Source organism: Microtus oregoni, unplaced genomic scaffold (genome assembly GCF_018167655.1).
Source record: "Microtus oregoni isolate MIOR12 unplaced genomic scaffold, Mior012 000021F_ref0000039, whole genome shotgun sequence".
NCBI classification, from domain to species: domain Eukaryota; kingdom Metazoa; phylum Chordata; class Mammalia; order Rodentia; family Cricetidae; genus Microtus; species Microtus oregoni.
Window position 1 is genome coordinate 13,717,823 of NW_024543080.1, and position 14,484 is coordinate 13,732,306.

The following is a 14,484-nucleotide window of genomic DNA, read 5'->3' on the forward strand; positions in this document are numbered from 1 at the left end:
TATTATAGGTCATAGTATAAAGAATCTATATTCATTATTTTTTTTTTTTTGGTTTTTCGAGACAGGGTTTCTCTGTGGCTTTGGAGCCTGTCCTGGAACTATCTCTGTAGACCAGGCTGGTCTCGAACTCACAGAGATCCGCCTGCCTCTGCCTCCTGAGTGCTGGGATTAAAGGCGTGCGCCACCACTGCCCAGCATAAATCTATATTCAATATGCATTGATGTATCAGTTTCCATGCGAAAACACAAATATATATTATTTGCTCATGTTTATGGTATAATGTGTAATCTTTCACCAGTTATATTACTCAAAACAGCGACATTAGTATTTCCCTCTCCTTATAAATTAGTATTATCATTATCATTAAAAATAAAAATAATAACATAATCCAATTAGTGTTGCCTCTCTGTATATGGCTCTGAAATTTTCCATTGAAATATGACCCACCTGCCAAAGAAGAAAGAATATTGATAAAGTTACCAGAAGAAAAGGTTTTAGGGAATGTGAGGTGAGTACAATTGAAATGTATTGAATGCTTATAGAAAATACTCAAAGAATAAATAAAAAGTCTTAGATTAAAAATATAAATGACTGCTTTCTAAAATTTATATTTCCTGCCTTTATTATGCTTAAGTATGTTCTTTATATCCCTGCTCTCTCCAAGACCTTTATCATGAAGAGATGTTGTATTTTTTCTAATGCTTTTTCTGCATCTAATGAGATAATCATGTGGTTTTTATTTTTCAGTTTATTTATATGGTGGATTATGTTGACAGATTTTCATATGTTGAATCATCCTTGCATCTTTGGGGTAAAGCTGACTCGATCATGGTGGATGATGGTTCTGATGTGTTCTTGGATTCAATTTGCCAGTATTTTATTTAGTATTTTTGCATCAGTGTTCATGAGATTGGTCTATAATACTCTTTCTTAGTAATGTCTTTCTGTGGTTTGTATATCAGTGTAATTGTAGCCTCATAAAAAAGAGTTTGGCAGTGTTACTTCTGTTTCTATTGTGTGGAATAATTTGAGAAGTATTGGTATTAGTTCTTTGAAAGTCTTGTAAAATTCTGAGCTGAAACCATCTGGTCCTGGGTTTTTTTTTTTGGTTGGGAGACTTTTGATGACTGTTTCTATTTCTTCTGCAGTTATAGGTGTGTTTAATTTGCTTATCTGGTCTTGATTTAATTTTGTCAGTGATATTTATTTAGAAAGTTGTCCATTTCCTTTAAATTTTCCAATATTGTGGAGTACAGGCTTTTGAAATATGACCTGATGATTCTCTGTATTTCTTCCATGTCTGTTGTTATGTCCCACTTTTCATTTCTGATTTTGTTAATTGGATATTCTCTCTCTGCCTTTGGCTTAGTTTGGATAAAGGTTTGTCTGTTTTTTTGATTTTTCTCTAAGAACCAACTCTTTGTCTTATTGATTTATTATTTTCTTTGTTTCTATTTTGTTGATTTCAGCTCTCAATTTGATTATTTCCTACTGTCTATTTCTCTTAGGTGAGTTTGCTTCTTTTAGTTCTAAAGATTCCAAATGATCTCTTAATTCACTAGTGTGGGAATTTTTTTTTAGTTTCTTTATATAGGCATTTAGTACTATGAACTTTCCTCTTAACCCTGCTTTCATTGTGTCCCATAAATTTGGGTACATTGTTTTGTCATTTTCATTGAATTATAGGAAGTCTTTAATTTCTCCCTTTATTTCTTCCTTGACCCATTGATGATTCAGGTGAGCATTGTTTAATTTCCATGTGTTTATGGGCTTTCTGGAATTAGTATTGCTGTCTACTTCTAGTTTTAAATCATGGTGATCTTATAAGAGACATAAGGTTATTCTATTTTTTTTAATTTGTTGAGGCTTGTTTTGTTACCAAGTATGTGGTCAATTGTTGAGAAGGTTGAATGAGGTGCTGAGAAAAAGTATATTTTTTTTTTCTGTTTGGATGGACTATAGATCTCTGTTAAGTCCATTTGAGTCATAACATCTGTTAGTTCCGTTATTTCTCTGTCCATTTTTTGTCTGACATACCTGTCCAGAGGTGAGAGAGGAGTGTTGAAATCTCCCACTCTTAGTGTGTGTGGTTAAATGTATGATTTAAGCTTCAGAGCTGGTTTTTTTTTTTTTTTTTTTTTTTACATATAAGGGTGCCCTTGTATTTGGGGCATAGATGTTCCTTATTGAGATTTCCTCTTGATGGATTTTTCTTATGACTAAGGTGAAATGTCCTTATTTTTCTCTTTTGATTGATTTGTTTGAAGTCTATTTTGTTTGATATTAGGATATCTACACCTGTTTGTTCGTTAGGTCCATTTGATTGGAATATTTTTTCCCAACCCTTTACTCTGAGACTATGTCTGTCTTTGAGGTTGAGATGTGTTTCTTGTATGCAGAAGGATGGATTCTGTTTTCATATCCAATCTGTTAGCCTGTGCCTTTTTATAGTTGAGTTGAGTCCATTTATATTAAAGGACATTAATAGTGATTGCTATCTCCTGTTTATTTAGTATTGATTGTTGGTGATGTTAATTTGCGTGTTTTTCCCTTCTTTGGGATTTGCTGCTATGAGAACATCAATTGTCTTTGTTTTTGTTGGTGTAGCTAACATCCGTGGGTTGGAGTTTGGCTTCTAATACTTTGTGTAATGCTAGGTTTGTGACTAGGTACTTGTTAAATCTGGTTTTGTCATGGAATATCTTGTTTTGTCCTTCTGCGGTGATTGAGTTTTGCTGGGTATAGTAGTCTGGGCTGGCATTCATGGTCTCTTAATCTCTGCATAATGCAAGGCCATGGCTTTCTGGCTTTCATTGTCTCCAATGAGAAGTCAGGTGTAATTCTGATAGGTCTGTCTGCCTTTATATTTTACTTGGCCTTTTGCCTTTGCAGCTCTCAATATTTACTCTGAATATTTAGTGTTTTGATTATTATGTGGTGAGGGGACTTTTTTTTTTGGATCCAGTCTATTTGGTGTTATGTAAATTTATTGTATCTTCGTAGGTATATCTTTCTTTTTCCCTGATTTATAAAATTGTTCTGATACGTTCTTTCAAATTTCTTCTTATCTTTTGAAAACATTAGGATATAGCGCTCATATTGATTAATTCATTTTTTAGCATAGGCCTTCACAGTGGAGAGATACTTTAGTGATTAGATCAGGGCACTAAGACTTCCATCTTATATGTTTTCTTGTGATGTTTCCTTTTCATATGCATTTGTTTATTTTGATACAACCATTTCATCATTATGATTTGTTCATGGAAAAATCTTAATCTATACTTAAAATGAAATAGTAGTAAATGTGTGTTAAATAACCAGTTGAAAAGGTTTAGTATCATTTTTTTTAAATGTCAGTCCCGTAAAATGCATAATTTATTAGCTCAGAATGGCAAAAGTATAGGAGAAACTTCTCCTTTCATGGCTGCACTGTTATTGATATTAGAGTCTAAAAGGATCTTTTCCCGCCTAATAACTGTAAAATCACATTTTATTAGCAGTACATGCCAATGTAATATGCTTTCAAAATATCCCTCTATGGCCACAAAATAGCATATTTTAGAAGTTGGTTTATGATGCTAGCTCTCTTCTAAAAGACAATTATTCTGGAATATTCTGATACTAAAATGAATCACAATGGTCTTCATCCACCAGAGACTCATGAAACACTTTCAGGGCAGAAAAGCAGTTTAGTTGGATAACAGATGGGCTAAATGTCCCCCCTGAATCCAATTTAACAAATATTGTGGTAGCTGTTTTTCTAGTGAGGCTGCTTTGCTCTGAAAATCTTTTCTTAAAAATTGAAGAGCATTTGGAATCAAATATTGTTGCCTCTTATTAAACCAGCAATATATAGAATTATGAAGTATGACAAAATAGTTGTTCACAGATGATGGCACATATTGTCCAATCAGCTCAAATACATCTTAGTTTTGATTCATTTTGTTTTGTTGTGCGACTTATATGCCACACTTCTTATAGTTGACATACTTTTTATCTATATTTATTGCCTTATTACTTAATTATATTTGGAGCATTTTTTTTCAAACAATATTAACTTATTTTGTCAAGTTTCAACACATATGCATTATTCTATATAATGTCATTCTCCTGGCTTTACTATGCTGTATATAATTATTTAAAAGCTACTTATTTTCTCAGTCTTAATTTTTCTCTCTCTCTTTCCTTTTTTCTTAAATTTATAAATTTTGAGATAACAGTTTTCAATAAATTTAGAGTCAGGGAAGTAAGTTTTAGTGCACGGAGACATTTCTAATGCCTAAACTGCAGAAGCACTATACAAGCATCACTGACTACCACTTTTAGAAGAAGTGTGGCAGACATTAGGTTCTTAGATTATATAAACATCATGAGACTGATTTTGACCATGTTTTAATTATTATAAAGAAATACAAATTAATAATGATTAAAACTCATTAGTATGCCTATTTTATTCAAATACTTAGAGGTGTACACAGTAAAATGATATGAATTCTTTAAATTCTTACTTAAAACAAAAATAAAATATCATACTCTCACTCAGCCTTCCAGATGACATATTGGGCAAAGACTGGCAGTATGAGCTTGAAAACTCTAACTTCAAATCTTGTATCTCCTGTTATAAAAGACAAAAAAAAAAAAGGACCTTTGTGGTAGTTGTAAGCATCTATAATCCAGGGTCCCTAAAACGTAATAAGAGACAAAGACAAATGAATGGCCCTGTAGTCTGTGGAGTAGTTAACCTGGAGAATCAACAAAGTGAGAATTAATTAAGACCACGGTTCAACAAGGTGGACAGAGAGAACCAAGCTCCAATAGTTGTTTTCTGAACTGTGCACAGTGCTGTCACAAGTATATACATGCATTTACACATATATAATGCTCACACACACACACACACACACACACAGATGCACATACATATGCATAAAAGGAAGTAAAATGGAAATTATGGTCAGACTAAATTTAGTGTTCATTTTTCTCTACTTCTGGTATAATAATTTTAAGTAATTGCAACATATAAATCATAACGGTACCAATTTTTATGAATATATATTTCAAATGATAAGATACAGTTAGAACATAATTTATTTGATCACAACACAATTGAGGCACATACTCTGATAACATATATCATCTCTAATTTGTATCACTCTTGCATATATTTGTGCAATTAGCTTATTTGCCAGAGTTTTTCTAGTCAGCATGCATTTACTGCCAGTGTGTAAACATCCTTTGCTTCTCCCTGAAATCATTGGCCTCACGCCCACCAGATGGCAGGTTATGCTAACTTCCCTAGCCGGGTATCAGAGAGAAATTGGATAGAATTTATGGCCCTTGAATTTAAATACATGGCATAGTAGCAGAAGTTGGCAACTTTGTGGCATTATACATATTGTAGGTTATGATGTACACCACCAGAAGGCACAGAATTCTAGTTTTTTTTTCCATCTGTGGTTCAGATATCAAAATATTCAGCATCATCCCATTTAAAAACTCAATAAAAGAAGTAAAAGAAAGAGTGAGACCACACCTACAAACCTGGAGATTAGTGATTTAGGATTCCTAAACGCTAATTTGTTTGAATCAAAGTTATCATTTTCAAATATAAAACAGTTAGTATGTATAAAAATGTTACCTTTGGGGAGGAATGTTTAGTTTTCCAAATTTAGATACTGGCTCAATTAGTAGTACTGATGGTTATAGATGCTGATTAAACACACCTAGTGCTTTGCAGAGGACCGGAGTGAACTTCCCAGTACCCAATGCAGGATGTATCACAATCACCCGTAGTTTCAGTGCCATGATATCCATGTCGTCCTTTTGTCCTCTTGTGACCCATGCACTCCTGGTGGATCTTTCTCCTCCTCTTCCCAGAAGGTATATAGTTAAAGATGAATAAATATTATATGCTGTATAAATACATAATGCTGTAATCATTTTGCTTCTATTATACATGCAGATAACTAATGATTGTGATTATAAATATAATCATTAATTTACATATAGAGAGACTTCTTAAGATACTTGATGTTATTTGTAACTGAGATTATTCACTGTGCTATTCTTTTTCACTCTTAACCCAAAAGTTGTTTCTCAAACAACATACATCCATTTATTTTACTAATGCAGTTATTTTACTGATTTGTTTTTAGAATTGCAACATTGTAGGCAAATAGTGTACACAGAGAAGTTTCAAGTAAAAGTCCTAGGCCACAAAGGAAGAAAGCAGCTAAGGTGGCTTGAATTGAGGATGAAGAAGCCCTTATCTTGTCACTCTTCTGTTATCAATAAGGAACTGACCTAAACTAAGAAGCAAATCTATTTGCTTCTCATGGATAAGGACTAGAAATGGCATAGGCTAATATAGGATTGCCATTTTCTAGGTTGGGAAACAGGAAGTGTTGTTTGTTGTAGGTCTTTCCTTTCAACAAATATTTATGGATAACACAATCACAGTTGTCAGTCATGATATCTAGATACAGCTAATTAGGATTGTCATGAATTTTAAAAAAAATATGTAGCAATGTTCTTTTTTTGGAAAAGATCTAGTCTTTTTTTCTGATATGTTTAGAGTTACTAAATGTTTACTCAATAACTATGTGCATAAATTGTTCTCAAGCTGGCAAGAACTTTAGTTTTAACATTATATATAAAATAAAATGGGAAAAAAAGACAAGAAAGAGAGAACTCGTATTTTATTTAAAATAATATGATATGTAGAATATGTTATATCTAGTAGCACCTATGATTTTAGATATTTTTAAAAATAGGATTTTAACAGCTTATACTATCAGTTATGTTATAATGAAATAACAACCATTTTCTTTCATTTCTCTCTGAAAGTCAGTAATTTAGAAAGAATATTGAGATTGTCAAAGAAAAATACTGTTAATCACAGAGAATCACTGCCTCTAAGATTTAGATTAGTCCTTCTGAACTTAACTTTAGTTACCTCCATTAACTTACATATAATATTGTGTGAAAGGAAACGCCCTCTAGATCTCTGAATTTTTATTCATGTATAAAAATCATTTCTACTATTAATAATATAATTTCATGTAAGGGTTAATATTGCATAAATTTGATAGACCTTCTTACCATGTCATTGACTAGCGATGGATGTGGACCTTTTTTCTTCTTCATAGAAGGGACACTGCGTAGTTAACATAACTGCTAACTTAAGCAGGATATATTCACATTAGAAGTAAAAATAGGGGCTTGAAGGAATGACTCTGTTTGAAAACATTGGTTTCTCTTCCAAAGGACTCAGTTTTGAAACCCATTACCCACATGGCTACTTAGAATGTTCTGTAACTCTAATTCTAGGAATCAGATGCCCTCTCTTGGATTTCATAGGGTACTGCATATACAGAGTGCACAGATTTACATGCATGTAAAGTACCCAAACTTAAAAACATCATAAAGATTTAAAAAAAATTAAATTTCCATGTCACTAATCAACAATCTTCTTCATACAATGCTTGATATAAAAGAAGATTGTTTCAATCAATTTTTTTAGTATTTTACAGAAGATTTTGTTTTCATATACATCAAAGTACGTATGACTTATATTTATTATATTTCAAATCAAAAACATATATGTATATAAATATATTCTATTTTGAAAACATTGTAATTATCTCAGTCTAGCAAAAATATACAGTTATTAAATTATTTCTCTAACTACTTAAATGAAATATTTTATTTATTCATAAGTGTGTAGGGGGTATATAATTAACATGTGCTTGCAAATATGTGGGGCCCATTAGCTCATGTGGATAGAGCAATGATAACTATTAATATTAGATTTCTTTCCATAGTATTATCTACCTTAAGTTTCGAGGCAGGGTTTTAACAGACACTGGGATTTTCTGTTTCAGAAAGAAGGGTTACCGGTGAGTATCCTGTCACAGGACCCACCTGTGCTAAAGTTACAGAAATTCATTTCCAAGCCATGCTTTTATATGCCTGGAATCTAAACTCTGGTCCCCACACTTAAGAAGCAAGTACTTTACCCACTGTGTTATCTTGCCTGTCCCTGAAATTGCAATATTATTAAAATTAGATTATATTAAAGTAGTCTTAACAATGTGCTGTTCCATAAAGATCTGTCACTTAGAAGTTATTTTTGTTTAGTCAATTATTTTTCCAACTTTTTAATTTGACATTATTCTTTATACTACTTATATGTTTAATATGTCTATCGTGCTTAAATGACAGCAATAATTTTTAATAATTTTAGTTGATTTAATTCATGCTATTAACCCTAGCCTTTTGCTATTTAAGACACTTAGCTTACTTTTCTTCTAGAGAGAACTTCTGCCATGTTGAGTCCATTTATCTAAATTAAATTTAATTCACTTTTAATATTCTTGTCTCTAAAAGTTCTTATTACTTTATTGTACTCAGATTTCTCCTGTTTGGAGAAATTGCAGATTTAATCTTGTAAATTTAAAATTGAAATGGGTACCAAGGCACCAGTCATATTTCAGACAGATCTTTTGAGAAATTTAATATAGATTTATATAACTATTAATGTGTCAGAAACATTGTGGTTCAGTGAACAAAGAAGAAAATTGAAGGTATATGAAGTATAATCTATATTATTATTCCTTAAGAACATGGTGAGAAATAGAGGAGAATTTTCTTAAATATTTTATGATACTTTTGTTCTAATGATATTTATAGCAACATTTTATAAGTTAAGATAGTTGAGTTGGGTTCATTCACAAAACAGTGAATTTATTCCACTAAACTTGTTTATTCTACCTCATACTATTAAACATTTTCTAATTTAGCAATTTTCTTTTTTGAGGTACTACAGAAGACACGTCAAGGCTGCAGTTTAAAAATAAAATTAAAATTTAATTTTTTTTTTTTTTTTATTTTCGAGACAGGGTTTCTCTGTAGCTTTTGGTTCCTGTCCTGGAACTAGCTCTTCTAGACCAGGCTGGCCTCGAACTCACAGAGATCCGCCTGCCTCTGCCTCCCGAGTGCTGGGATTAAAGGCGTGCACCACCATCACCCAGCAAGATTTAATATTTTATAACTAAAAAAGACATTTTACATAATTTCCTAATTACATGTACATCATTATAGTAAAATATTTAAAAGTTATTCACTATAATAAGTTTGGTGGAAATCGGAATGGGGTTGGAAGAAATATTGATTTAAAAATAAGTATGTATAAAGATGATGCATGGAAGCTTACTATTTTGTAAGGTAATTAAAACTTAAGTTAAAAACAATTAGCATAGCTATACATTACAAGAGTGAATAGTATCAGTCCTTCGATTTGTGCATTATTGATGCCAGGTATGGGATAACTCCCTAAAATTATTCATCAGAACAAGTATCTCCAGTGCCATAAAATAAAATAAAATAAAATAAAATAAATAGGAGATTGCCTTTACTCTTGACTGCCTTTAAAAACAATATACAAGATCCTATTTGTAAAGATACCGCATGCTGTGTTTATAAGACTTAAAGGAATCAAGCTGGAATTGAATAGAAAGCCACGGTACACTGGCTAGTTTTCACGGTGCTGGAAGATACTACGTATGCAATGGAGAGAGTATTGCCCTTTTTTGGATCTTGAATACACTATACCAAACTGCCAGGTAAGATGAGCCCACTGGAAAAATTGTGATACATTTGCTTTGATTTGTGATACATTTGTGATACATATGGGGATAATAAACTGTTTATTGATTGATGACATGTCTGCTCAACGTGAGGGGATTCAAGCCTGGTTCTGTGCCTTTGTACAAAGCCAGTGGTTTGGGAGCATGTAGACCATAGAGGTGAAGCTGTTCATTTTGTTTAGCTAAGTGAACATCGTAGCAGACTGTCTCCAAAATATTTATATTTTTATTTATTGACCAATGCTTTTCCCTTCCTTAACCACAGGAAACTCTCTATATAGCCAATGGCAGTTAATCTAAGACTCACATTTACTCAAGATGTTAAAAATATGACTGTTTGTTGTTCACTAATATAAGGTTTAGCAAACATGACAAAAGAGGAAATGGAAAGAATACAGGAGACAAACAATAGGGAAGAAGTAGGACCATAAAATGTTATCTTCTGTATGGAAAATATGTTAAATTCATAAACTCACCGCAACTGTGATTATCAACATGGGCCAGAGAAAATACTGCATCTGTAACCTTCCAGTGACAAAAGTAGGAGGGGGTTCATGGGACCCTGGGGTAGTTCTTGGTAGCTGATGACTACTAGAGAGGAGCAGCCATTGTTTTCAAAGATAAATTACCCATGCGCCAAGGCATAGTTATACAACTATAATTTATTTCTGAAAACAATGGCTGTTTCTCTCTAGGTGACTCTGGTTTAACATTGGGCATCATAAAATAGAAGCCAATATTTCAAATATACATAAATAGCCAATATCAAATCATATGTTATATACTGTGCAATATTATATCTTATATAATATTCATGAATCCTATAAATGTATATATAAAGGAAGTTATGCAGTAGCATGGCAACAATGCCCCTGGTAGACACAATTACTACCTTGCACTCTTATATTAATTGAGTGAAACTGGAAGCAGGACCTATAAACTGCCCAACTTCAGGCTGTTGACCAAATTTACAATACCATATATGCACTGGCTCCTTTCATTTACATTCTTTCCATTTCCAAATAAAATTATCTTTGCTTTTGTACTACAGAACTGTAGTTATTGGTTAAACATTAATTTCTTAAGGAATTAAATTACTTCATAAATTGAAAGGCATACAAAATTTACATGTCTGACAGAATTATGGCCAGATGACAAAAAAAAATCATAGAGTTAAGTTCATTCTCTTGATGTGGGTTTGCACAGTTTCTATGAAACATGTAAATCAGTAAGACCACAAAGAGCTTAAGCTACATTTTACAAAAGAGTATGTTGACACAATTTTGTATAACAATTTGAAGTTTCCTAAGATTAAACCTGTTAGACCTACCATCATCTGAAAAAAGATCTTTAGAGAGAAATTATTGATTTTATCAGAATGAATAATAGTTCTCATACTTTCAGCAAACCCAAGCTTAATATATTTGGCAAATAGATCAATACATTTCATTTTTCCTTTTTTTTTTCTTAACACTTGGTGTCCTTTCATTTGTGATTTGAATAACATGCTGCAATCCTTTACTTTACATCAAGGAAAATAGATATGGGTAATAAAAATCCAAACTTATATAATTGTAAAGAACAATGCCAAATCATTGTGTGATCAAAGAATGTGTTCTTTCTCCTGAGAACACTGACAAGTTACTCAATAAGACAAATTATAGCAACAAACAAATGATTTCAAACTATGCATCACGTAATTTGGACAGACTATAATCACAAACAACAGATTCTTTGTATTATAGAAAGATAAAATATATTTTATGACTATTTAGCAAGAAATAACTATTGTTCATTTATTTATCTCTCCAGAGGAATAGTGTAATAATCATTCACTCTGTCATCAAAATTTACAAAGTATATACTATGTACCTGTGACTTTCTTAGGTATGTGGTTCCAGAAGAAGTCTATTAAAAGAAAATAAGTTTCATCAATCTTTGAGACTAAAATGAAAAGAAAAATATTCAAATATTTTTAAATCATGAGATATTTTAAAATCAAAAAAAAATTATTATGAAATAAATGACCTTTGACACTACATGTTGAATAGCCAAAAGGGAATAAGGGTTGTTTGCAGTTAGTAGAAACTTTACAGCTAACACAGAAAAATCATGAAATTATATCTCTGGTTTCTGAGACCCCTAAGGAATTTAGAGTTTCTGTCTTTAAGCATCATTGAGATAAAGTCTTTAACTGACAAATGCTCATTTTTTCTGGTCCATATCTTATAATGCATAGGCAGCCTCTGACAACAAGACCCCCTTTCAAGATAGGTAATAAAATGATTGGTTCTTTCTTTGTTATCATAGAATAGAATAACCTGCTAGTTAAAAAAAAAAAAACTGGCTGACAAAAACACCTTGCTTGCTTACACTGTGTTAATCCATAAAAAGTTATTTAGATGTAAATATATGTGGGTTCTTGTGGTGACTTTGTTTTAATCATGTAGTGAAATGAAAAACTTGCTTTTTACTTGTATTTATTATAATTATTCTCTTCAAAATTATAATATTAATATATTATAATTTTTATATTTCTTGAAAAATTTTGTGGTGGTATATAAGCTGTAAGGGGAAAAAGAAAATAAGTTAGAAGAAAAACATCAAGAAAGTGAAAATAAAAACATCAAGAATGAGAGAAGGAAAACCAGGGTAGATGTGTGGAAAAAAATGAGAATACAAAAGAAGAATAAAGAAACAATGTGAAGGAAACCAGAAGAGAGTGAGTGAATCTTTTTTCTTACCCCCTCAGATAGAAGAAAACTCTTTTATCTGAATGACCTATCTGAATGAATTTAATACAATAACCCTGTGGATTCTATTCAAGCTCTGCACTGCTGGAGGCTGGTTCTCAGGTAGTGGCTACAATATGTTGCCATGATGAGAAATATAAACAAATTTTATTATGATATAAAACATAAACATTGTATTATGTTTTTGAATTATATCTATCAGAGAATTTTTTCTTGAGGACTCTGAAAACTGTGAGTTAATAATATACTTCTTGGAACATGACAATCTTTCCGGCTTGAGATTTTGTTTTGGGTTAGCATCTTTGTAGACACATAAGCTACTAGACTGTGATCAGGCTGAGATAGACCTCTAGATTCTAGAAATTGGGTTAAGTCAATGAGTACAAATGATTATAAAAGATAATTGTTTATCAATGATGATTAAACTTTATGAAAAATTATTGCAAATGATTACTCCTTTCTGTCATGGGTTATCAACGATGACTAAAAGATATACAAAAGAATGTGAACCATATGTCCAAAATCAAAAATAATATGAGTTATGTTTTGGAACAACATGAATCTACCCCTGATTACTAAATTATATATCACTCTGGCTGCTAGTCAGTCAGGCTGCAAGATTCTCTTGACGATCAACACTACCTTACTGACCCCTTACTCTGGGACCTGGCCACCACCAGGTCTTTTCCCCAACAAAAATCCTGTGGCCAGATAGAATAGATTCCCTAGTGGGAATTCTAGTACTATTATCTTACTAAATGGCCGTATCTCTCAATTAGCCGAATGTTTCATTGTGTATATATACCATATACATATACAGCAAGATTTCCTTTTTTTCCATTTTTTTTTTGCTTTTGTTTTTCAAGACAGGGTTTCTCTGTAACATTGGAGTCTGTTCTGGAACTAACTCTTATATACTAGACTGGTCTCAAAAATCACAGAGATCCACCTGTCTGTGCCTCCTAAAAGCGTGCGCCACAGCCACCTGGCTATGCATCACAATTTCATCATGCATTTGATGGAAATCTAGGCTGCTTCCATTTTGTTTTTGCTATTATAAATAGAGATACAATAAGCATGGATGTTCAGGTATTTCTGAAATAAGATATGTGATTCTTTGATTTGATAACCAAGAGTGGTATAGTTAGTTCATAGTAGATCTATTTTAACTTTATGATTAAACTCCACATTTTTTAAAAGAATCTGTACATGTTTCCTCTCCCACCAGCAGTTATTTAGTGTGTCAGTTTCCCACATATCTGTCAGCATTTGTCATTCTGATGGGGAAACATAAAATCTCATAATAGTTTTAATTTGAATTTGAATTTCTCTGATAGTTGAAGATCTTGAACACATTAAAAATATTTATTGGATTTTGTGTTTAATCTTTTGAGAAATCTCTGTATAGTTCCATGTCTATTTAAATTTTTTCTTGATGTTTAAATTTTTGAGTCCTTCATATACTATATTTATATACTATATTCTAGATACAAATACTCATCAGAAATATAGGTGATAATTAATTTCTTTCTTTTAGTCAGGTTACATTTCCACTTGAATAATGTGTTCTTTGCCGTGTCCAAGTTCTGTGATATTTCATTTACAGTTTTATTAAACAATTTTGGTTAATTAACAATAGTGACCATAGATTTAAAATGAAAAGGTACCAATTGTTTGTCTTAAAGTCTATGGTTTTGGGTTTATATTTTTAAAAGTAATGTCTTTTGACAATAATTTCAAAGCACATTCTTTATTTTTTCCTCTCTCAGATTAAGGATATCTGGTGCTATGATGAGGTCTTTATTTATTTGGGTTTAGTTTTTGTTCAGGGTGAGAAATATAGATCAATTTTCATTATTCTACATTTTGTTCATCAAAATTTTCATGAGATGTTGCATCAATTTAAAAATTCTACAATGAAAACTTTAAGATAATTATGAAACAAAATGATGAAGATGACAGAAGAAGAAAAGACTTTCAAAGATCTTGGATTATAAGATTTAATATTGTGAAAATAATCATTTTACAAAAAAAAAGTGTGCAGATTTCAGGACAGTCTCCATCAGCAAACATCCCAACGCAT